Consider the following 22,979-nt stretch of genomic DNA (forward strand, 5'->3'; position numbering starts at 1 on the left):
AGAATGTCCCTCGGCGGAAGACGGCATGGAGAGATTCGCGTGTCCGACACCGGACCGGATGGGGCGCTACAGGTGCATAGACGACCACGTGCTCTGCGATGGTTTCATTGACTGCCCAAACGGCGAGGACGAGGACCGGCAAGCGTGCATGTTTTATAAGACGGTGAGTGTCCTCTTGCCTCCTTCCAGGACTATTTATAGCCTCATTATTACCTTGTACTTTTGCTTGAATATTTTGAGAGGTTTTTAAAGGTGGGATATTAACTTCTCACTCACATAATTTCATATACTAGGTTAATTTAAAATTGGGTAAAAATATTCTGCACCATATTTTGATGATAATGTGATCCTTATGCATAGCGTGATTGGTCTTCGTCGTAACAAGTTGTGATTTCTGTTTTGTTGCCATTTTACCGTGTTTTTATTACTTAATTTGTGACTAAAATCTTGAAGATAAATTGTGAAGGCTCCTTTATGAACATTTTATTTAATTTTAAACCCATGTCTTATCCAGCGGTTCATTTAATGTCCTTGTAACCACGCTCAACGTTAATGCGAAGCGGTCGAAGTTTATATCTAATTTTTTTACGACGACAATGTAATCGTCATTTTATATATTTTGGCTTCAAATTGTTTCACTAGTGTTCAAATTCTTGATTATTTATGTAAAAAAATTTACATCTAGCTTGCCTTATCCTATTTTCTTTGCTTGATTAGTTATATATTTTTCAAAACTTAGGATCTTGTGAAAAATTGCTGTGTTGAAATCTAAGCTGTGTTGACTGCAAAACTCACTCAACTCTTTCTCCTTCTGCTCCATCCTCATCCTTGTCCCATTCGTAATTTTTGATCCAATAACCAAGTTCTTTTGATTTAGAAAGTTGCTCTCTCCTTTAAATACTTTGAAACACCTTGAAAAAGGTCAGAGTTGAGAGTAAAGAGAGCGAAAAAAACGAGAATCACTTCTTTCACTTTGTTGTACAGATCGGCTAGTTTTTGCTCGGACTTTGGTTTGCTTACTTTTTATCTTCAAAGCGAAAAAGTCCGTGGAGGGCAAGTGGCTGGAAATTGGACAAGTTTTCAGGGTCAAATTAGTTTTTATTTAATAATGGACACTTGAAAGGGGTGGGCTATTCCTGTTGCTTTTACTTGCCCTCGCTAAGTCGCCATCCCTTGTTTTATTCTTTCTCTACCACCCCTGAATCTTTACCATCTCCCTTCTTTGGCTTACCTTTCCAACCCAATCCCCTCCCTCCATAAACCCTGCCTCCTTTCCCACGGGATGAACTAATGAAATTTCCGGAAACTTGAACACAAACGCCTCCTTTCCCCTGAGGTACTCCTCTTAAAACTCCCCAGTGCCCTACAATTAATCATGTTAACAAAAATTTATCCTTCCTCCGTGAACTGTGGATTTAATTTTTTTTCCTAAACTCTTCTTCTGAAGGAGTTGAGTACCTTCCTCCAGGGGCGCTAACCGCCTTGTCAACAAACGCTTGATTTACAACTCCTAAGAGTGTGAGAGGTGACGCTACATGGTTTTGTATCACGTAGGTTGGGAAATGTCAGTTTGAAATGTGCCCTTAAGGGAGGTCAAATGAAGGCCTTTAAGTTAATATGCTTTACGAATAGAGGAGTGACGGCTTTCTGCAGCTTAAATCCCTGAATAACCAAATTAATGATACCAGCGTAAGTTAATGAATATGCGTGTATTTCATTCACCAGTAATGAAATGTTCATCAGCAAATTTGGTTAAAATCTTCACGTATATTTCAGGAACTCGTTCTTTTTAGCCAACGTTTTATTGGTTCACTTGCTGAAAATCAGAAAGCACATACATCCATGGATATTGATATAATGCAGATGTATGCTTCGTACTTGATGGTCTTCATGATTTCTAATCACTATCAAAAAGTGGACAGAAACAACTCGCTCACCTGAATGAAGCCCAAATAAAGTTTCGGATAAACAAAATTTATGTGATGCCATTGAAAATATATACTCTTAAGAAATTACTTTAGATTAGGTTAGATTTTCGGGACGCATCATACGGGAAATCTCGGTCTACCCAACGTTCTAATTTCTTGTATAGGACAATAACATAATATGACCTTTCCATTTCATTCTATCCATCCAAATTTATCTTCTTCCTTACCCGTTCTCCCTTGTATTCTACATAAAATTCTCCAGCGCCCCACAATTAATCATAATCGATTCATCCTCCCTCCGGGAACTGTTAATTTATATTTTCTAGACTATACTTTTCAAGGAACTGGATGCCCTTGTGGAAAATTTGCCGGTATCCGCCCTGCCAATCAACTAGAATTACAACTCATAAGAGCGAAAGCGTTTGCGCTATATGGCTATTATATTAGATAGGTGTAGAAGTGCAACTTTTAAATGTGCTCTTCAGTGAAACCAAAAGTGCAAATGCACGATATCTGCAGTGTAGTCAATTTTATTCACAAGGGATGACATTTCAATTAGTAAATCTGGTGAAGTATCATCTCGTATATTATCTACATCAATTATTTATATAGATAATCAAACTCGGCTTAACAGTAGAATGTTTTGCCCCCTTTCAAAATTATGCACAGTCTAACTTTGTATAAGCTCTAACCCACTCAATTTATCTTCGTTAGCCAGCATTAATGACGATGGAATTCTACGTTGGCTATACATAAAGACGTTCTGGACTTTATTTTCTTGAAATTTTGTATGTCTTGTGCCAGAAAGAAGTGCATTGAACCTTTTTCAGATATTAATGAAAAATACAGGAGGGGTTACATCCCTGTTGATTGTACAAATTTGCAAAAAATCATGTTTAAAGTTCCTCTTCCATTCCCAAATGATCGAAACAGCTGCATCCATCGCGGTTTTTAGCATTCGTCTTCCGTGAACTCCTCGCTAGGGTTGGTGGCCAAGTTTCACCACCAGATCGCATTTAAACTTGGCAGTATGGTAGGAAATTTACTTTTTAATGTGTGTTTTTGCTCAAGTTCCCGATGGCCCTTAGTTTTCGAGATATTAACGATTGAAAGCGCTAATAAAAATTCTATTTTTATGGAACACGTGTAATACTACTCCGCTGTATAATTTTATAATGTAATATAATGTTGCCTCTTCTCCGTGCTTCTTCGAGACTTGCAACAGAGGAGAGGAGACTCGTAAACATGAATGGGGCTATAGTTTATTTATATTGCGGTAGTTTTAAATAGCGATTGGAATAAATATGTACGATTTTCTGGTACTATCATCGATAATACCTCGAAAACTAAGACTCATCGAATGCTTGATCAAACCACTTTGCTCATACAACCCTATTTTCTATCATACTGAGAAGTTGAACTTGTTCTGATGATGACACCAAGATGCATGAGAAAAAGCACTTGCCTCCTAAAATACATCTTATATCAGACATAGTATATTAAACGTGATCTGTTAGTGACACTTTAGTTGTCATTTCTTATGTTAACTCTCGTCAATATTAAAATGTTCACGAAATAATAGAAAGGCTATTTAAGAATATAAGGAGGTTACGTTTAAATCACATATGCAGTCCAATGCTTAATTAAATTAGCTCAATATGACAGTGCAGAAAGAAAAGGCAATGATAGGTACCACAACTATTCAGAGCATCATTGGACCTCATGACGATACCTTGTGTCAAAACCGGCCACATCAATAAAAAATTGTGAAAACAGCCATTGCCTTATCTTTCTGCGTTATCATGAAAAAATTCCACCATGGAATTCCTGAATTCCTGATACTATTGAATCGAGCTCAAAATACTCCGAAAATAACTTGGTGATTGTGTTAATATATAGCACCTAATTTATCATTTCAAAGATTCGGTCGGGCGAAACTATCCTCACCAAGCATGTCTCCGATGGAATTAATGATGGAAAAATGTCGGTTAAAAACATTTATTTTCGAGCAATAAATTTTTACCGTCATTAACTGCTTGAATATTCAACAAAAAGTGAAATTTGAACCAAATGATCGATATAACGAAAGAATCCACGGTTATTTATTTTTCAAAATACAGTTTCGTATAAAAAAGGCTAATTACTTATTCGAAAAGCGCTAAAAATGCACACTCGAGTAATAGAAAAAAATCACAAAATATCTACTCAGAATACGTGATTGAATTTAATTATTTGTAGAAAAAAATTTAAAATACGAGCGAATTGAACTTTAGGGATCACAGCTTGTAACCATTCGGTTTTTAAAAAGAAAGATCAACAGAATGAGTAGCTTTTTTGATGATCGAGGGAGTGCCTTTCCAATTTTACCGGCCTTAAGGCCGCTATACACGGTGAATGATCATGCTGAAATATCACGTGATCATTCACAGGATCATGCAAGTAAAATAGAACATGTTCTAATTTTTACTTAATGATCATGCGTATGAGGGTTCAGTCGCGAATTTTTCCGTTATACACGGTGAATGATCTTGCGCATGATAATGCTGAATGAAATCATTCGCCGTGTATAGCGGCCTTTAGAGAAAAGTCTTTCCCTTTTCACTTCTCCCTTGGGACGGATTATTCGACCTCAGACCGGTAGTGACGCTACTGAGATCAAACGAAATGGTCAATATCGGAGTTGAAAAATCGAGTTTGGATTCAAAGTCGATATCGTTATTCTCGATCTTAGAGTTTTAAAACTCTATTTTTAATTTTAATCGAAATCGATCAATATCTAAAACCCAAATTCATGTGTATAGGCACCTATAAAAAATTCACATAATGTTCGGAACACATCCGTATCTCTATACTAATTGTATTTTTTTGTTTCTCCCTTTTCTTATTCTTGCAGACGAAGGCGCATCTGGATGTCTTGGCGGACGCCCTGCTCAGGTGGGCGAGGGGCCGCTAGTTAAGATCACGAGTCGGGATAAGGGGTGGGGGAAGATGGGGCAGGGGAGGGGGTAAGGATAGCTGCGCCGGAGTGGTGAGGAATACAGGAGAAAAGATCAGCATTGAATTCACGGGGAGCCTCGGTAAGACACGAAAAGACTTGAGCGGATAAGCAGAACTCACCTGGTATCTTCGGTGGGATAAGCTGAAATGGATCAGGGAACGCAGGATCAATCCATCCTTACGATAGACCGAAGATACGCCTGAAGGAATATCCTGAAGAAGGAGTGTGCGAACGCGAAGCAGGTTGGATGGGAGTTGAAATTTTATGAAACAAAAAATGACAAATTTAAAATAAGTTTGTTACTGTAGACGCTTATCAAACCGTTTTAAAAAAAAGGTTGTATAATTGCAAGGTTATGGGGAAAAATAACGTTTCAAAAAACTTATTATTGATAATGTATAACCGTACATATATATTGCGTGTTTGTTTTTAAGTTAAGGTCTTCATCTGTCCACTCCATGTGTGTCTATCTTTTCATCTCTTAACGCGTATTATGTGCTCATTTGTTTCTACATTCTACACACTAAACGAGACATTCCAAAAGTATTTCTAAAGTTAGATCACGAAATGGATTCCATTGTAAATGGTAGTAAGTCGACCTACTCCAGGTTTAACATTCCAAAATGCTCTTAAAAAGGGTGTAAGCATTTGAATCATTGATAAACAGCGATATATGGCATATATAAATGACTGACATATTTCCAACCTTTGAAAATTTCCTAATGCAAACCACTACGTTCCAAATGTGACGCTATGGTCCAAATGTGTGTTAGCCAACTATGATAATATAAAAAGTGTATGTATCAGAAAATTGGCGGGATGGGGTTAAGATTTTTAAAAAAGTAATTAGATTTCATAAGGCGCTTGTGAAAAGAAAATTCATTGGCGTTATAATATTCAAAGAGTATTAAGAATATTTTCGATACTCCCGAACAAAACAAATTTGAACTATCGTGGAAACCCTCATTATTGACAAAATGCATTTGTTTTAAAATCCCTCTATGGCCCAACATTCCCTTAGCACCTAATATTATATAAAATAAGAATTCTCAATGCCATTTAGCATTGTGGAATTTTGTAAAAGTATGAATGTAAAGATAATCACTGGTGAATAATTTATTAAACTTGGATTTAATAAACAAAATGCCCTTGATAGACGAATTCCACCCATCGAAAAATATTTCTTGCACTAATTGCACACATTCTTAAACCATAACGCATATAAGACACAATGCACGCTCATTTTTTACGCACAAGATTTATGCACCATTGTTGTTGTTGTCGTAGAGTTTTTTTATTCCTATTGTTCGCGCCTTTTTTTAAAAAAGAGGACCCCTATAAATTTTAAAAGTTATATATATGAGAAATATATACAATGAATGTTGCACGATTTGCACCGTTTTGAATATAAAAATATATTTGCCTTGTCGATAGCTATTCTTGTTACTGAGAATTCAGAGAAGGAAATTTGAATTAGAGAAAATGGTTTTATCGGATATTGATGAAATCACAGCGATTTCCCGCGCAGTGGTGCAATATTGACTTCCGATTACTCTATAAATGTCCCAGTCATTAGAGGGGAAAAATGTAGGGTGATGAAGTATCAATATTGCAAGAAGTATATATATTGATAAATATATATGAAATGACATAGAGCTTGGAATTTTTCGTGATGAAAACCCAGAATTTTAAAATATGGAAATGTGATGCGTGGGAAATATAATATATTTTAAAATTTTCCATTGAGGACTGTTTTTGAAACTGAGAGACTATGTACAGCGAATAAGCAGTAGAGTAAACGAAAAAACTAGCTCATAATTCATCTTTGGAATATTACTAAGTTGACGTGAAAGTAATTTTTGACGAGTGAATTTTGTTTACTCATTATTAAAATGCTTTTTTCACTAAGGATTAGGTTGTAAAGTTAAAGTTTGCAACTATCGTAAACAGTCGAAATAATTGTGGCCTCTTGGGTAGATGGTTGGCAATGGAAAATGAAAGGTATGCATGTTTAATCGCTATCGGAATTTAATTTGTTTCTGTAATCATTAAATTCACCTTATTGTGTCGACTGGGCTTCAGTACTATTTATAAACTAACTCATACCTGAATTATTTTTTATCTATCCCCAAGCATTAACCTCCGATAATTTACATCTCAGTTTTGCGTAGTACTATTTTGTAGGAGGAATAGACATTTTTCAGTTATTTGTTGGTTTGCAAATATTTTCAAGTCCTGATTATTCAAAACTTATCTGTTGAAAAATGCTGGTCGATGCTCAAAAATATTGATGCTCCAATAACTTCAAGGCATATATTAATAAGATCAGGAAGTATTGATCCATTTTAAGTTTAACGACTTATCTGGTGCAAATGACCTTAGTTGTCGAGGCACCCCAAAAACAAATTACTACTACGACTTATCTTCACTACTTGTCATGAAATTACAAGAAAGGTTCTCTCTCACTCTGTGATATTCTTGAACTCACTCAAGAATAATTTCGTGATTGTAGTTTCAGTTGAAGGAAAACTACCTCCTCATACATATACAGCCACCGTTGACGTAGCTTTTGTTAATATAAATTTTGTTTCAATCGTGTGCTTTACTTTGGAGCATAAAAAAGGTTTTTGTCAGTAATATTTACATGCAGCCTCCTACCTAGAGCCTCGGCAGGACGCTGTCTTTGGTTGATAAGAACGCAAATAGACATGCTTGTCCACGTCGAATTCGGTTGAAGCTAAAAAAGAGATGGTTGAGTTAGGAATATCCTCGAAAGCATTTTCCAAGTGAGCCTGTGGTGCACATTTAGGATCCCAATAAATGTTATAGATGATATTTATGCTAATATATGTATCAATGTGCAACAATATATATCTATATATATAATAAATGTAATAGTAAACGTATAAAAAATATATCAGAGAAATCTGAGGCATATTGTAGACCCATTCCTGTAGAAGGCATGCGGATCGTGTAAAAGCATATATTTATCGAAATTTGATGTTATTAAGTGTGATTGATGTTTATATTGACGTTGAAGCTGAATGGTAGAAGTCAATAGCCTCGTTGGGCACGTATATGGTATCCCCTGACCAGTATTCGTAGTTGGAAAATGCGTTTCGAGGACTGAGGTGCAACGTTATAAAAGTGCAATTCATTCAATGCAATGAATTGGGAATAAATTTACGATTCAATGAATTTCAAATGAAACTCAAATTTGGCGAAATTGGCAAAGAACGAATTTCTGAGAGGATTAGATTTAATTAACGAACCTTGAATTTAATAGGTATTTAGTGTAAAAAGATATTGTGGGAAGAAAGGTTTCAATAAAATCCCGACTCCTCTATGCGTGTATACATATTTATTTTAAGAAATAGACGTCGGGGTTTTAATATTTCTCGATTGGCAGTGGGGCGACTGGATTTCGTAGAGGCGCGAAGAGGTCGAAGCCCTATCCTTCTCCGAGGGGCTGGACCAGCTCGTGGCGGGAAAGATAACATCTCGTGGAGTTGACCGCGGTTGCCTCAGAGATTTAAAAAGATTAAAAAAATCTTCGGAAAAAGTGCACAGATATTTTTTCCTGTTCTATGGTGAAGGGGGTCATGCTGTGCACTTATCAACAGGAACGAAATAATTTAATTGTTGACGTTAAGTCGTCTTACCAACTGGTTGCCTCGTGGGATGTTGTCAGGGCGACCGACCCCAGCGCAGAGCCCGGGCGATGACGTCATCATCATCCTGAGCCCCCGGGCGCTCTACACTGGCGTCGCCACCTCGCCTTGTCACCCTGCAACGCAGCCTTCTTTTGTTCTCTTTAAATTATTTTTCAAAACCTTATGTAGACCGACGTACCCGTTATCGTATGATTGCCACCATCAATTCCCGCGTCAACTTCGGGACAGACTAATGATTTCAATTATTTGTTTCAATGTCGACCCTAATTTTGAACTGAGGCGCCAAAGTGAACTCCGCCATTAAGGTGACGTAAGCAAACCCCCGCCGCGCGCTGCTCAAATTGAGTGGGGATCGAGCGCGCTTCGAACTTCCTCTTCCGTTGAACGACAAACTATTCTCCCCTAGTTTTTGCGATTCCGAGAAATAAATATAGGAAACCGAAAGAAATATACTTACCACGCGAGCAGACTGGACGACTTTTACCCATAACATTTCTCACGTATTATCTGTTTGTTCCCATGGTAACCTTATACAGTTGTCTAAGAGAGACGCAGCGATATATTAAGTTTGCAAGGGTTCACCAGAGTGAGAGAGTTTTTTCTTGCACATAATTGAGGACCGATATACGTTTTGAAATACGATGAGCATTTATGGATTACTTTGTACTTAAAATCACAATATTATATTTAAATTTGATTTTTAAGTACTATATGTATATGCATATGGGTGCTGACACTTCATATTCTGAATTTAAAAACTTTTCTTTCACTAAAACTGGATTTTTTATATGTACTTCCATTTTGAGAACGATCTTTCAGTAAGTCTTCCACTTTTTATCGCATTAGCTCACCAACAAATAATTATTTTTGCATGCGTCAAGAATTATTAACTCGTATAAATAAAATTTCCCATTGCGAGGTAACGATGATGAATTTGCACAAATCGTTAGTCTGATTCAGTTCAATTTGATCAATATTTGCTTTGTGTATGAAGGAAGCCTAGTTACTTCACAATATGACATGTTTTTAAATATATCTGCAACAGATCCTTTTGGTGATTGCGAAGGATGTCTTTTCATATTTCAATGCTACGAATTTGACATTTTAGGATGCCTTTTTTTGCCGTTGCCAAAACCATACCCATTGCTGGTCGGTGGCCAAGACAAATCAATTTCATCCAGCAATAAATAATGTGTAACATGTGCAGTAGGAATTACAATGGAATAGTTTGGCCAAAATAATTTACATATACTCCTACCTACAACAAATTAGGCCCTTGATTACGCCTCGTTTTAGAAATACTAGCAAGCGTAAGTATTTCGTCAGCATTTATGCTTATTATGATTTGTTATTGGCGGCTTGTTTTGATAATGCTGTGAGCAAAATTTATTATAAAAAGACGACTTATATTCTTAGAATTTAAAGTATATTTTTTCAGTCTTTGATGTATATAGGCTGTTGAAACGCTTTGTGAATTTCATATGGAACATAACATTCCGGTTGATTCAGAAATACATTTATCCTTTTAGCGTTATCTGAAACTTTGTAAATATATCTGAACTTTGGAAATGAATGAAAATTTTAATCTTGAGGTTAAACCTGTCAAAAAGGATTTTTGTCCACTTTTCAATCAAAGGTATAAAAAAGTCATTAATTCTGTTAAAACCTGAGATGAAATTTGACTTCCGCGTGCACTAAAGATCTTTTTTATTTCCCAAAAGCTACAAATCTATATGACGAAGTCAATTTATCGGGAAAGCGCCGTGATTATTGCTCTAAATCAAAAGGAAAGTAGTTAATAAAGGCTCTCAAGTTCAATTAACCGTGGTCCATAATACGGCAAGGGCAAATTAAGTGACCTGGTAATTCGAGTAATGAAAATAGTGAAATTCCATTTTGTACCATTTGAAAGCACCATGCACTTTTTCAATGCACCACTAAATTTCTAAAATCACATGGCCTTAAAAAAATAAAAGTATATATATATATATATATGTATACACTGATTTTTTGTTAGCTTTTATCGGTAATGGTCCTTATTTTTGTTATTTTTGTAAAACTGCACGCCTGCATGCACGAAGCACTGCTATTTTTAATGCGCGCGCACATGAGTGAACCCTATTCGGAGGTGCAGTCATTGCTACTCCACCGCAAAAATTGGAATTTGGGTGAAATGCACTGAGCACTGAGAATGCACCATGATAGCAAATATGCAATATGCACTAAAAATTTAGTCTCGCACGAACACACCAAATACAAATTTATATATGTATATTATTATATACACTAATATATATGTATACACACATATATATTGAACGTAGAGATTTTTTTACGGTAGATAGCACGTTGAATAGGATGTTTAAACAAGCACTGCGACAATGTGATACGATTTCAATCCTGCCACTTGTTATTAATTCTTTATATTAGGTAGCTGCACCTAAATGTGATCTTTTTTAGGCTGTTTCGAATAAAGACACTGTTTAATTTTTTAAACAGCACCTGACGTGGTAGTTTTTAGGGCTATTTAAAAAAGTAAGAAATAAAAAAGCTGTACGCTAGCTGGTTTTATACACACACACACTATAAATATATATATATATATAAATGTCTATTTTATATTTATTCACGGCACGTAAAGCTCCTCTTTATCCAAATTTACCCACTTAAGAAAAACAATCCACCGATACATGAGAATAAAAACATTAAATTTTAAAAAATGAAGGCTTACCACCCCATCCTCCAGCTGATTAACTACATCGTACATGAAATACCATTCACTTTTGGCTCCATTCATAATATGTATGTCTAGGGGTGTTTTAATTGTATAAAAAAACATGGTGACATGGTGAAAGATAATGATTATTATCGGGAGTGTAAGTTTTATTGGGCCTAGAATGATGAAGCTTAATGATTATACTGTTATAATGTTAGTAACGTTTATTTTCATTTTCGTAACGTGTTGCTAGTGCTATTATTTCATGTTTATTAGTATTTATCGATTCCAAGTGTAATTTGATATCTTTTTTTTATCTTTTTTTGAATGAGGAAAATGAAATTTTTGGGGTTTTGATGAAAGGATAAACTTTTAGGTGGGTTGACGCTTTTACGATGAAGAAGATGAAATAAAGTTTCAATCAAGTCGCTTGGTTTGGAAGTTGAAGTAGTCTGAGTGCCCCCACCCCTTTCAAAGTCTCAAGTTACGCAGGATATGAAGCTGTAGTCCTGTTTTTGTCCCCCATTTGAAGCATACACAAACGTACTCTCACACATATTCAATGTGTATATTTTACTATAATAAATAATTACTAATTACTATAAATGTGCAAACCATATCTTAGTATGTTCATATTGTGAGAATAAGATCCTCACAGCCCGATCTTACCTATCTGTCCCAGTTAAAATTTATCTCCTAATAAATTCTCCCCGCTGTGAAAAAAATTGATGCGATTCGGTCTAAAGGAATTGATAAGAATATGATGGTTGAATGAATTGGAACTAAACAATAAACCTTAAGATAGTGGTGTTTCGAAACCCAGTCTGCCCCAGATCAACTCCCTAGAAAGATATTTTTTAAAGGAGCAACATTAAAAAAAACTGCATAAATGTATGTTCCTTGCATGGGAGAACAAGTTTTCAGAAACTCCCTAGCATTCTGACTCAATACTGACGGCATACTTTTTAGTTGAGCCTATAAATCTCTCGGGGCAATGTGGAATTGTCAATATTTGGTAATTTTAAAGTGAGTATCATAAAGAAATCCCTTTGAATCCGATCAATTGCCTTCCAGTCACAATGCAAAACTTAACTACGAACGACAAAAAAGAAAGCTTTCCCTATTCTGTTCATCTAAATCTAAAGAAAAAAATACTATAGCGATTTTTCAAAAACTCTTAATGAATTGGATAGATGGAGAAACGGTGACCGTCGAGCTCATGTAAAAAAAAAGGCAAAAATGCTTTATTGAGTCGATATAAAAAGTGTCAGAAAAAACTTTTTTGTGTAAAAGGAACATTGTTGGGGAGGAATAATTTTTGGCCTACTTCACTCAGATGGGAATAAGACGCTCAGAGGGAATAATTCTTTTCATTTATAGTTTTGGTTGTGATTGTTCATTGAAAAAATGAAATAAACTTGATATAAGACTTCATAGAGTGGAATAAAAGACGAAAATAGGGCATTCGCAAACTCATTCGCTAAAATTTTTCACTTGTTTACTTTCTTTCCATTTACGATTAAAAAGACGAGCCTTTCCACTTTAGAACGTTTGAAAAAAACAAATAAGAGATAATAATATAACAAGGTTGGTAATATACTTGATGCAATACAACTCTTGTCAATTTTCAACTTACATGAGTTTACTTTACACACAGACTGCTGTTGAGAGATTTTTTCACTAGAATCCTCTTTAAAATGCATGTGGTGATTTCACCATTAAATGGAAATGGAAAAAAATGATCTATATTATAATAGAGTGTGTTTTATGTGTATGTACATAACTAATCGTTTCCCAAATGTTAACGGAAAAAGCCCAAAAAAAGTACATAGAGCATATTGAAAATAATTGTGACAAAAAAATACTGGATTGAATGCCACCCTATTCAAACCTCACAAACCTCCTCCTATTCATCTATTTTTATCTTTATTGATTCATCTTCCAAAACTCTTTCTTTCTTATTCCCGCTTTGTTAAAACTTACAGGTGTTCCTCTGTATATTGTATAAGGATAAACATATTTAAAAATGTAATATATTATGTATCTGTGTTGTTGTCAAGTAAGTTTGTCAAAAAATTGGATACCATCATTTTTTGGCGGTTCTGGTTACCAACAACACGAAGAAATTAAGAGTATGTTCCTTTCTTTTTCCAAATACGCTGTTTTTCCCGAACCGATTAGAGTGGAAGAACAAATGCCTGACGTTGTTTGAAACAGAAGCTTCCTTAGGGGTGTGGTACATTATATAATGATGTATGAGAGTTCTAAACGGTAACCAAGAACTCCCAGTGAAAGACCAGAACCTATCTGGAGCTGTAAAATTTTCTTGAATCTAATCTTGTCGTCACTCTAGTCGAATCGTATTTTTAATATTAATTTAAATGTGTGCAAATTATTTTATAAAACGTTTACATTCATATTTATTTATTAAAGTATTATTTATTTATATAATCATGCATTCATGTAACTCTAATTAATTATCCTTCTGGTGCGGTACCAAGGATCGGATGGATTTATTTTTTTGTGTAAATGTATTTATTCATTGAAAAAGATGTGAGTTCACCCCACGGGAAGCATTTATGTGAAAGAAAACTTGAGGTACGCAAAGAATAAGGTGTAATATTATGTTAGTAAACTTCCAGTTTCCGTTTGACTCATTGTTGGTGATATGGTTTGTACCTGCTGTAATATTTTTCCTTGAGAAAGGAGATGAATCAGAATTTATTTTGTGAATTGTGTTCTTTTTTTACATAATAAAATAAAAAGAGCGTGAAATTTTCAGCCAACAAACTTTGAACATGAGTATACATGTTATACTATATTTTTTTTAAAGTTATGATGGTGTGATGTGTTATTATAAAAATAATTATTAAAAATACAAGCATTATAAAGTTCTGAGTGATTTTTTGTTTCTATGCCTCTTGTATGACATATGATGATTATGAGGAAATATTTAATTTCGCTTGGGCGAAAGCATGAAATAAAATCCCAGAAGCAATTCACGACTCGAATTGTAATTGACAGCCACATTTCAAGAGACTTCCGATCAATAGTATATAAATACAAGGAGAACATGTCGTATTGAAGCAATCTCTTCGTCACAGGTGAGTATCCTACCGGTATAAAAACAAAATATTTTCCCCGAAGAGTAAACAGAAAATTCTCATCTGTGATGAGAAATGAAAACATATTGAGATATTGGAGAGAGACGTGAAAGATAATACCTTTTTGTTTGTCCCAATCACCTTTGGGAAAATGAAGAGAACACCTGCTGAGATATACAACGAATTGCTAGAAGATAAAGGTCATTCAGGATTTGGTAATCAAGGGAGTAGCACATCAAATTGAACGGAAGGTGACTATTTCAGTATATGCTTGGGTAAGCGTGAGGTGAGGTCCACAAGGCTGTGGGAAATTTTTTGAGGATGTTTTATTCATACAAGGGTAGAAGAATCTAGTAATTTAAATCATTCAATCAATCTGTGAAAACCCAAACGTCGTAGATTTATTGTAATCGAGCTATCAAACTCAATTCGCTTTGATAAAAGGCAGAGTATATGTTGAAGTACCTTATTATAACCATTAATGTGACCTAATTACACTAAACATAAAAAAAACATTCTAATTTACTAATTTCCGCTTGGAGATAAAGTGGTTGATTCAAAGGTTTTATTGCGTACTTCAATTCCTTATGTTATCCTTCCTTTTTTCGCCTTATATAGTTGACCTTGCCATAACATTAGTTTTGATATGGTTTGACGTAACCATTGCAGTTGAAATGTTTTAGTCATTTGATGGCATAAATTTCAAGGCCACTCCACTCCAGAGTAGTTAGGTAGTCAGTTGTTGGAACTTGGCATTGGATGAGTTTTACTGCATCTCTGTAACTCATACTTTTTTTAAGACGAAAGAGTGACATGATATTTGGAAAGAGATTCTTTACGATACATGAAATACTGTTATTACCTGTATTTTAACTTTGTCCACATGGTTCTCATGCAACAGAATGATGTGGTATTTAGCAAAATAACTTATGCCTGTCATTTCCAAATGTTCTTCATACATGTAGTTCTCCATGCTTGGTTTACACCTAGTCACCTTTTATAGTGCACTCCGAAATGTGAATATCCAAGTTAAATCTGAGTTAATGAGGGAATTTAAGTTTGTAAAGATCAGTGGAAGACCATCATGCCTTAGATTCATAGCGAGATACATTCAAAAGCCAAATACAAAACCAAATTTATTATAAAGCATGTAATTCGTTTTAATGAGCATACATTTCATTTCTACAACATGGAATTTGCAAACACAAACCATCTCTTGGCTACGACTTTATTTGGTTGGTATGGTATGTATACAACCCTTATTACAGGCAATATTAATTATTGGAATGAGGTATTTATCTTATTTATTTACTTTTGGCTTGAAGTTTTGGGACTTAATGGGCGAGGATGGGAAAATGATAGATTAATGAGAAGACAGAAGGTTTGGATGGAGGGGGTTCTGAGCGGGGAGACGATGATCCGTTTTTTAATGCAGAAGTGAGGTAAGTGAGAGAGGGGGAAGAATAGAATAGCATATATTTTCAGAATAAAATAAATTGAAGTAACTTATTGTGAATTGAAAAGATAGCTCGAATCTAAAAAGGCACGTCTAACTCTCCTGAGCTAACAAAACGCTCCATGTAAACATATCTTAACAGTTGAATAATTTATTAATTATAATGACAGATTAGATTTGTTTAATCATGCTGATCAACCTCATAGTCATTTCATAATTCAATAAAGAGTTAATAAATTGGTTTTATTTATAATTTAATTAGGCTAGGAATACGATTTTTCAAATTTATCCAGAAAAGAAATATTTCCTGTGATAACATGCAAATGAATATCATAATTTTTAAATGCTTCACCTTGATCATAGAATCCACCCATTTTCATTATCCCTAAGTGTAGAAATGTTTACATTCCTATCCCGTAGTTGCAATGGCGTTACAGTAGTTTGAAATTAGTGGTTAACTCACTGTGGACTACCATGCAACAGGTGCGTCCATAAGCAGTGACGACAAACTTTACCCTCCTTGCTAATGACGACGAAACCTAAGTGCTTGGAAATTACCAGGAAAGCACCTACAAATTTTTCTTCAAAAGCATGACGCTTGCATAATTTCTAAAGGAATAGCCAAGCTGTTGCAGGAAGTTTAAGCTTTGAGGAAGTCTTGTCGATAGGGAGCTCGAAGTAAATGAAGACAAGTGCACTCAAGGTGACTACACAATAACTAAAAGGTCAGGATATCTATGTTACCCTAAAATTAATTAATATGAGAATTAATTATTTTTGTGAGCGGGAAAAGTTATTGAAGGAAAATACTTATAAATGGATTTTAGCAAAGTAATCATATTCCGTCTTTCTTGAGAACATTATATTGTATGGATATCAAATTCCCAATTAAGCTAACACGTGAACTCCTTCATCATCGTATTAGCCATGCAGGTTCATTAGGCATCATAAGATCTAGGATTTTGCCATTTCAATTAAGGCCGTATTTTACATAAAGAAATGAGATTGCTGAGCATTCCATATGCCCATTGATTCGCAGTAATCTGCTTCATAAGGTTGCCTCAATTTTACTTGATAGCCCCACCCGCTTATTCAACGTCTGAGAGGCCAAATTCATAGTAGAGCCTTACATTCGATTTCAAAAATGTTTAGGAACGTAGCCATGTTTGTGAAAACTCTAGTAACTAAGGAGACGGCATCATAAGTTTGTCAAAAAAGTGTTGTATTGGTTTTTTCGTCTTGGTTTAGACTAGACGAAATATATCCTTCCTCGGATTCCACTGTACTATTTAGTTGAATTCCTGGAAAATGGAACCTCTAATTAATGACATAAATAAAAAATTAATGGCGATGTTTTCAACAAAAAATGTGCCTACACCCATTCTGCATTTCCATGGTGATACAAAAAAAACAATCGCTGACTTGACGGAAGAGCGATTCGGAATTCACAAATAAATAATCAGTAATTAGGGCTGCAAAATCATGACTTTTCATTACTATTCGTTGCGAGTTACATTATTCTATTGCAACTATTGAGAAAATTGTGATCGATGCACTGCCATTGCGCTGCGGAGATTAAAAAAAAACGATTATAATTCGATTGAAACAGTTGCGTAAATAAAGCCTCTACGAGATGGACTTGGATCCCTCTGACCAAGGAGCATAATATCACTATGATGTTTTAATGACTTATTTTATATAGTTTTTGCCAAAATACAAAATCGGAGACAAAGACGAGGCCATGGTCCGTCTCCCAAAAGCTACGTATATCATTGTCGTCTCTTAGGGTGCATTTTAATTTGCTTTGAAAGATATCAGTAGTTAGGCGAGAGAATTGGGAATTAAATTCATTTATTTTGATAATAGTACAATAGAGTTTGAACTTTCAAGAAACAGCGTATAAAAATTAGTCGGTGATAAAATGTAAAACCACAATGGTAATTTCCACACTTAATACACCTGTCTACTACCGTACACGGTTTCGACACTTTTAAATCAATCTCAAGGCATTGAAAGTGTCTTAACGAAGGTCGGTAGCGTGGTTGTGCATGGAAGGGTCGGAATTATAATTGGTATTTTACATTTTATCATGGATACCTTGTATTTCCGCCACGTAAAACCTGAATCGATTGCATGCGTATAAAGCATATGCATTTTATTTATTTATCATCAATATAAATTCTGATTATCGTCCTTAAATACACTTTATTTCCCTGTGAAATTAGGGAGAGACACGAGTTGTGACTTTTTACTCACAATCGGTGATTCAAACCCGGATCTGGGATTGTATTATTAGCCTTAGATTTAATCGCAGGGCTGTGAATATCACACACCTAGGGACCCTGGCCTTTCCCTAGGCCACTTCGCTTTTCGAGGATTTTCTTTGCGGATCTAGCAAGGATTTTGTACTCGTGACCCTTTCATTGGTAGCTTAGCACTCTACTAATTGAGCAACCACGCTCCCTGGGGCAAGCCATGGAAACCCATTAAAATTGGCATTGGGTGACGGAAAAATTTTCAAGGCATGAATACGAGGTGTTATCGCCCAATCCAACTGACGGCAAACTGCATCTGCGTGCCCATTTCAATAGGAGGTGGCGTTAACCGCTTGAAGAATTCCCATTCACCTTGGATTTTGAGCTCAGTGGGTGTAGTAGTGGCTCAGTCCCAATGTGCAGCACTCATCTTACAGAACTCACTGAAATTACTTTGGTATCGAAGATAAAATTTGCAATTGACATAGGTTGTGGCTGGGGAGAGAAGGGCTCTCTGCTCTTCAGTCCAGTATACTGCTATTCTGTTGCGAGGCATCTTGGTTGCCTAGACGTCCATCTGAGATACTGTCTTCATCCTGATTTCTTCTTGCCATACTGTTCTTCGTTAAAACAGGTAATTAGGTTGATTGTTTTGCCCTGAACGGTTATGAGGTATTGTCTTCACGCGGACAGTAAATCAACCCCGAAAAATACCATGACAATTTATTAGAATAATGTAAAAACATTAGAATACTTCAAATCTTATTTGGTGATCCTGTGTGGATAGAAAGCCAGACTATCTGGGGATTGAAGCGATCTATCGAAAGCATTTCTAAAGATCTTCTTTAGAAGGTTAAATGCATTTTAATCGAAAGGATCTTTTTATTTTTTGTGCGTTTATTAATATTGGACCAATTTTATATTATACTTCTTGTTTGTGTTTTCCATGAATACTTTTTCGATTCAATTCAACTGCAACGTCGTGCATTTACTTTATCTGCACTTTCACAGACTACCCCGCAAACAACCTCAAAAGTGTGTTGCAGGGGGTGTCAGGACACCAACCGCTGATAGATATAAAGCAGGGATGGCAGTAGAAACTATACGAAAGTCAAAAGCAGTAAAATTTCAGTAGTTTCGTTCCCGGGAGCGAAATGTAGAAACGAAACGAAATGGATTTAAACCCGGTGAGCTAATCTCGGGGTCGAAAAGAAATCGGAGTCAAAACTACTTCGGGTCGAAACTAAGCTAATCCTCTGGGACGAAACGAAACAACGATAATATTTCGCACCAGATGGACCACGTGGTTCACCTTCGAACAGTTTAATCTCGACCCACACACCGAGTACGAATTATGGCTGAATGAAGTAGAGTTCCGCAAAATATCTCTCCTTATTTACCAAGGTCGTTTCTGTCGGATCGGGAAATACAGTGGGGTTCAGACATGGTGTACTCCGTGTCGCTCTGAAATATATCTATTCTCAACTGTTCAAGCAATCTAAAGCCACCGAGTCTCTAGCGACTCCCAGCCAAATTCGTTTAGTATCTGCGTCACGCAATCTGTAGGCCCGTAGTTATATTTTACGAATCGCGCAGCTATACCGAAGTGAAGTACCTGGGAGTTACGATAACCTCGAACCTCATGTGGTGAACACATATAAAGAATATTTGCGGCATAGCCCTGAAGAAATTAGGATTCGTCAAGCGTATTGTGGGAAGATTTTCCGATGAGAAAGTAAAAGAAAGGTGCTATTTCGATCTCGTCCGACCGCACCTTGAATATGTAGCGAGCGTATGGGATCCGGTGCAGAAAGACTTGATCCGCGAGCTGAATAAAATACAAAGGAAGGCTGCGCGTTTCGTCAAAAACTACTACGGGCGTACGGACAGTGTAACCCAGATGTTAAGCGAATTAGGCTGGGAGCCGCTGGAGACTCGGAGGCTGCTCGCTAGGCTTAGATTGCTTGAAGAATTGAGAATGGATATCTTTCAGAGCAACACAGAGAACATAATATTAGAGCCACACTATATTTCCTGGTCCGATAGAAGCGATAAATTAAGAGAGATGTTTTTCCGAACGGATAGATATGGAAATTAGTTTTTCCCCCGAACCATTAAGGACTTTATTTAAACCCTAGTCCCAACTTCGTTAGAGTACTTCATTTTTGAAGTGAAAACTAAAGAAGTTGGAACTGTCGGCTAGCTTTTAGGCGGCTTGCGTAGTATTATGTAGATGTAGTTGTAGATTCCTTAATATTCTTTAAGTCTTTCTGTGCTGGACTTTAACATGCTCGGTGGATATTCAAGGTAAGGTCGGACCAGTGATATGTAACACTTCTATTTTACTTACGATTTCACTGCCGCGATTACTTTGGCATTTTATTAAAGGTAATCGCATTTCCGGAAGGGGTAATTTTCAATCACTTAGGGATTAGTTGTCTCCGTGGGGAAGGCTTTAGAAGGCTTCGTTAGTGCTCTTTCAATCGAATTTTGTCTGAATTTAAGGTTTTCCCGTGTCAAATACGCCGAAAGAATGTTTTTTACGTTTGCTCCCTCTTCCATTTTTCTTAGAGATATCTCTCTTGCGTTTGCTTGAAAATATCCTAGATTTTTTCTTTTGAAATGCCATGCTAATCTTAAATGTCTTGCCTTTGATGAATGTGTAAGATGAAAGATTTGTGGTAAAGGTTATATTAAAATGTTCGGATTTATTCCCTTAGCCCCAGTTCCATATCTTATTGATATTTTTGGAGGAGATCTGTTTACTTACCAGCTATAATCCGCCAGCATTATCCACATCGCTAACCTCAGTAACGTAAGATCTAAATTTTGGGCGAGCTGATTGAAGCAAACTTAAGGTGAACAAATATATGAACCATTAACCCAGCCTTTAATTATATTGGTTTCACAATTAAGGCGGATTATCTTAATCAAAATTACCTCCTCTTACTTTGAAAGTTTTATTGCTTGGTATGAAATGCAATAGGAACCGAAAAAATAAAAGGAATAGGAAGAAAAAGTAAAAATCTTGCAAAATTCTAGGTTTTAAAAACGGTCGCAAGATTTTCCATTGCTAGGATCATATTCGGAAGTATTTATCAAAAGTGATTTTCACGGTAAAATTTGCTCCTATTTTGTTTCTGTGCATTTTCTAACGGGTTTAATGGTGCAATTCCAGTCTTCTACCTTGTTTGACAGCAATTAACTAAACTGATTTGAATTTTATACAGTCACACTTAGGAGCTTTCATGCAGATTTCGTATTTCGCACGAAGGTGCTCTTTCTATAGATATGAAATGTATATTGCATAATATATGTGAGATGGCTTTGCCAAAACCAGAATAATTCTTTGGGAATATGTTTAAGTAATGCGTCAGTGGATGGCGTCTTTGTCATATTCTATCAAAGTTCCCTAAAGCATTTTTAAGGGTGGATATAATTCATTAGTGACATTTTATATTAATTATAAATTTACATTTTTTCATTAAAGAAGGAGTATGGTCATTGCAAAACAGTAAATGGTAATTTATCCGAATTTTTTCCGTATTATTGCATCGATCAAACCAAAGGTTATGAGCGTGTACAGTTAATTCTCATGAAATCGTAACTAGCCTGATTTTATATTTTCGCCGAATCCTCATGTATATGACGTTCATAAACTCATTAAAAACCAGTGTTGCTTCTAAGATACATCAAAAATGTATACATTTTCAGCTCCGTTCAGGAAAGCTTTAAACTACATGCTCTTTTGAGCTGTAAAATTTAATGGTTTATATAATTTGATGCCTTGATAATTGTGATTGAGTAGACAATTTTCACTTTTTTCAAAATGATAAGTCTTGAAATTTAATTTCTCCCAGAAGCAGCTATGGGTTAGATTTTGTAGAGGTTTAAGTATTAACCTCTATGAATTTACCTGGTTCACATTGATTAGTGCACCAGACTAGTAATGTACCTCAAGTATAGCCCGGGAAAGCCGTAAGAAGTGGGAATTTGGAAAGAAATCGGAGTGAATTATGTAGAGATGCGGGCGGCTGGGCACCGTAAATGGGCGTGAAAGATGAACGCAGTCGTTATGAAGAATTAGTCGAGCTGGAGCGCTTGTGGGTGGAAACAGCCACTGGTCTCTCTCCTCCCTTTTCTCTTTCTCGCAGTCGTAAATTTAGTTCTACTCGGGAGCATAGAGGGTTGTAGAAAGAAAAAGACCGCGGAAATAGTCGACGGAACGAGTGCTGGGGATAGGTGCCAAGCAGACAGCCGTCTGTATAAGGGCTCTCCTTGGGAATATTGTCCTGAATGCACCAGCCATACCCCGTAACCTCCATCCCTACATTCCATCTTAAATCTTCCGATGTCTTCCTCTTCTGAATATTTATTCTTATCCCACTGATACAGCACTTAGGTCATCAAAAAGAGAATCGCGTTAGGAAAGGTTCGCTGATGATCGGGGGTTGATCAGCCTATTTGCAAGAGGTCTGGAGGCTCAAGTGGATGTATTAGGTTAACGTTGCGTGCAGTATATCATGAGGGTTAATCACAAAAAAACAAGATTATACGGTTTTGTAAAGCATCTCGTGTAAAGTAGACTTATTCATCTACATCTATATCTTCCCACTACTACATAGGCCGTCTAAAAGGCGTGTGATAGGGGGTGTTAGACACCAGCCGTCTACAAATAAAAAGCAAATGATCAAACAAAATTACGACTAGCGTTTATTAAAATACTTAGTGTAGAAAAGAAATTCTCAATCGGCCGTATAATTCTCCCTGCTCGTCACCTTGCAAGTCAGAAATGTTACTGCGTTGATTGAGAGTCCGGTGTTTGGTCCCTGCGGGGAATTTCTCCCC

Source organism: Ischnura elegans, chromosome 12 (genome assembly GCF_921293095.1).
Source record: "Ischnura elegans chromosome 12, ioIscEleg1.1, whole genome shotgun sequence".
NCBI classification, from domain to species: Eukaryota; Metazoa; Arthropoda; class Insecta; order Odonata; family Coenagrionidae; genus Ischnura; species Ischnura elegans.